This window comes from Sciurus vulgaris, assembly GCF_902686455.1.
Source record: "Sciurus vulgaris genome assembly, chromosome: 11".
Lineage (NCBI taxonomy): Eukaryota > Metazoa > Chordata > Mammalia > Rodentia > Sciuridae > Sciurus > Sciurus vulgaris.
This window is the reverse complement of record NC_136472.1, coordinates 76,742,647-76,746,747: the sequence shown is the minus strand read 5'-3', so window position 1 is coordinate 76,746,747 and position 4,101 is coordinate 76,742,647. Positions and strand designations below refer to the sequence as shown.

The 4,101-nt window shown below is 38.0% G+C and overlaps 1 pseudogene across 1 annotated transcript; it reads left to right on the top strand.

Annotated features, from left to right (window-relative positions):
- Positions 1-2,913: 2,913 nt before the first annotated feature.
- On the top strand, positions 2,914-3,386 carry LOC306638730 (large ribosomal subunit protein uL24-like; annotated as a pseudogene). The gene has a single exon. The product of its transcript is annotated as a large ribosomal subunit protein uL24-like (transcript).
- Positions 3,387-4,101: the final 715 nt, after the last annotated feature.

Genomic DNA, 4,101 nt, shown 5'->3' with positions numbered 1-4,101 from the left:
TTTTTATTATCCATATGTTCTGACAATTCTAAAATCAATAAAACGTACCCCCCCACCCTGAAATTCTGATCCCACCGTATTCCCTCCTTGAAAAGGTCATTGCCTAAGTCAATGCATGTTTTGACCAACTTTGGGGCTCCAGCATTTAATGGATACCACTCGCTCATTTATCCACTCAACCATTCAGCAAACATTTATTCATCTCACTCATCATTCTACGAGGTAGCTATTTTGATGCCAGTTTTATAATGAGAATTCCAAGACACAGAAATGAAGAAACTTGCCCTGAAAAATCTAAATTATAGGCAAACAATCGGAATTTGAATCTAAAGCTATCTTAACTCCATAAACCTTTTTTTCTCCTTTAGCAGCACCCTGAGGTTAGTCAATCCTAGTAACTAGCTGGCGTTTTCCTGGAGGCAGATCCTTGCCTCTTAATGAACAAACTCCACTTGTCTCCTCTAGGCTTCCTCCAAGAGATGGGGACTAGTCTGGGATAGGAGCTGGTAGGTGAGAGATATTTAAGATCCCAAATATATGTAACAGTTTTTAACCTGACATGCAACCCCTGAACTTGATATTTCTATCTCAACACTTATCTTGAGGACAAGATATTTCTATGCCAAAGGAAGAAAGAAGGGTAATATGGGAGAAAGAGTGATAGAAAGGTCATCTTCTCATTCATTAAGATATGAAGGTCTGAATTTTTTTAATGCTAGAAGTAAGGCTGGGGATATGGCTCAGTGGTAGAGTACTTGAGTAGCTTATGGAAAAAAAAAAGATTCTAGAAGTCACACAAAGACAACATTCAGACAGAAAAGAGCTATTCATGGTAATACAATAAATTGCACTCCCCAACATTCCCAGAGCACCTACCTTATGCCTAAAATACCAAAAGTCTAAAAATATGGTCATGATTAGGTCAAGATCCAGGTCCCAGAACTGTTCCTATGAAGGATTTCACATTCTTCTTCTATCTTACAGGATGATTTTCACATTGGTAGATCCCTAATCCTACCTCCCACCCAACACACACACACACACACACACACACACACATACACACACACACACCTTGAGAAAAGCAAAATTCTTATAAAACCATCGAAAATGGTGTCAAAGAAAGAAATTTTCAAAAATTAACCACAAAAATCATACCTCACAAATAGAATAATGTACAGTTACTGGAGCTTCTGTAATATTCTACAGACTGAGGCATAGATAGGGTCAGTGTAATTGCTGACTCCCCAGCTGCTCCCTGCTCAAGGAAGGATGCAAGTGAGTGAACATGCATGAGAAAGCAGGGTGCTCTGGACCAAGTACAGTAAGGTCCCAGAAGCAGTGGGGCTTTTAGTTGAAGAGCTAGAATAGACCTCCCAGAACTGGTGGCCTTTGATACGAGTCTTGATCAATTTTGACAGATATATCTGGCAGAAAAAGAAAAGAATTTTAGATAGAAAGAACAGCTTGACTACAGGCATACCAGTGAGTCAGGAAAACACAGGCAATATTTGGGCCTTGATAACCAGCCCTGCAAAACTAGACAGATCTAGGGTAGATTTAGGAGTGTGGTGGATAAAAGCCTTGAATCTTGAATGTCAAGGCAGTGCCTGGATCATAGTTGTTTCCACAAGGGGTGAGCTGCTCCCTCTTTGCCAAAACAAACTAAAATTCCCCATTTCTTGAATCATGCCCACTGTGAGGAGTTTTGTCACTGAAGGCATTAACTATTAAGCCCATTTTGCAGAAAATGAGTGTTCAAGGTAATCAAAATGCAGTAATTAGAAAGTGGTGAGGTTGAAATGAGCACCCAGCTTTAACACATTCAGAAGATCATGACCCTCATGTCTTACAAGGTGGCCTCAAGGGCTTCCTGCAAGTAGTCAGCTCTCTGGGTCCTGATAACCACCCTCACCAGCTAGGGTGAGACACTTGGCCTCTAAAACTGACTCAAATCCTCACTAACCAGTATCTGAGGCACTTAGGCAATTGAACTGAGGTTGTCCAAGGTACTTACTAAAGTCTTCTCCTGCTTGCTATCAGGGATGGCCAGACACATTCTGTACCTAAAGAGACATAAATATATATAAGGATGATAGAAATCCCTAGGTTATAGTTGTCACTGGGTTCACATAAGATCATACATGAGTACATATTCCACAGTTTCTTTCATATAGGAGGTGCTCAACACATGGTTGTAATTATTCATTCACTTAACAAATAAAATTTTAGAAAGATGCTACCCAAAGAGTGATATCCACAAAAACGTTTGAGTGGGAAACTCCAAAAACACATCCCTACACATAATCTCCACAAAAAAATTAGAATCATCTTTGTCAGAACTTGGAAAAGTAACCAAAAGCTTACAGCACCCAAGTAAATATTTTGTCAAGGGAAAAAATAGCTAGACCTCAGGGTTCAAGAAAATCCCAGCTGAATCACTAATTGAACAATAAGAATTTCAGTCACCATACATTACAAAAATTATTATCTTTATAAGATTAGTTCAGAAAACTCTCTAAACAAACAATGATATCAAACATCAACAATTCTGGAAAGGAGGGGAAATCAGATTTCCAAAGTTATCAAGTTATAATATTCTAAATGCTGAGTTTTCAATCAAAAACAACCAAAAAATGAGGAAAACAAATAAGGAAGCATAGACCACACACTGAACAAACTGTCTCTGAAGAAGTGAAGATATTTTACTTACTAGACAAAGACTTTAAACCAGCTGTCAAAGAGCTAAAAGAAACCATGGACATAGAGATAGATAGAGATGAATAATATCTCACCAAATAGAGAATATCAAAAAAGATACAGAAATTATTTTTAAAAGGATGAAATAGAAATTCTGGGGTTTAAATATACACTCACTGAAATGAAAATTAAATTTAGCAAATTAAGCTCTTCCCTTTTGCGGCCATCGCTGAAGCAGCATTGGCTAAAATGAAGTTCAATCCTTTTGTGACTTATGACCCAAGCAAGAACCGCAAAAGGCATTTCAATGCACCTTCATGCATTCGCAGGAAGATTACGTCCTCCCCTGTTCCCAAAGAGCTGAGAAAGAAGTACAATGTTCCATCTCTGCCCATCCCAAAGGATGATGAAGTTCAGGTTGTGCGAGGACATTATAAAGGTCAGCAGATTGGTAAAGTGGTCCAGGTTTACAGGAAGAAATATACCATCTATATTGAACGGGTGCAGCGGGGAAAGGCTAATGGCACAACTGTCATGTGTGCATTCGCCCCAGCAAGGTGGTTATCACCAGACTAAAACTGGACAAAGACCACAAAAAGATCCTGGAACTGAAGGCCAAGTCTTGCCAAGTAGGAAAGGAAAAGGGCAAATATGAAGAAGAAACAACTGAGAAGGTGCAGGAATAAAGTAACCATATTTACAACTTGCATTAAAAACTGCTAAAATTTGAAAATAAAAGTTTAGCAAATTAAGAATAAGATTTCCTTTTCTGGAAAAATCTTACCGACGGATTAGTTTTGTTTTTATGTTTTTATTAGTGCACTATAGTTTTACATAATAGTGGAGTTCATTTTGATATAACTCAAATATGAATGGAATATAATTTACTCCATTTCAGTCCTCAGTATTTTCACTTTCCCTGCTCTCCTCCCTTCCTCTCCTTTACTGGTCTTCCTTTTTCTAATTTATTATTTTAATTGGTTCTTCACAGGTTCCATAAAGTTGAAGTTCACTGTGATATATTCATATGTGTACATAGTATAATTGGGTCAATTTCATCTGGAATCCATCTCTACTTTCATCCCTCCTCTCTCCCCCTCAATCCCCTTCCTCTCTTCCACTGATCTCCCTTCTATTTTCATTGGATTACCCCCACCCCTTTTAATTCCTTATTTCTTTATGGCTTCTACATAGGAGAGAAAACATGCAACCTTTGACTTTTTGAGCTAGAATTATTCAACTTAGCATGTTCTCCAGTTCCATCCACTTACTAGCAAATGCCATAATCTCATTCTTATATATGACCAAAACGCCATTTGCTATATATACTACATTTTCTTTATTGATTTGTCTGGAAAAAGACAAGGATGTTCATTCTCACAACTCCTATTCAATACTGTT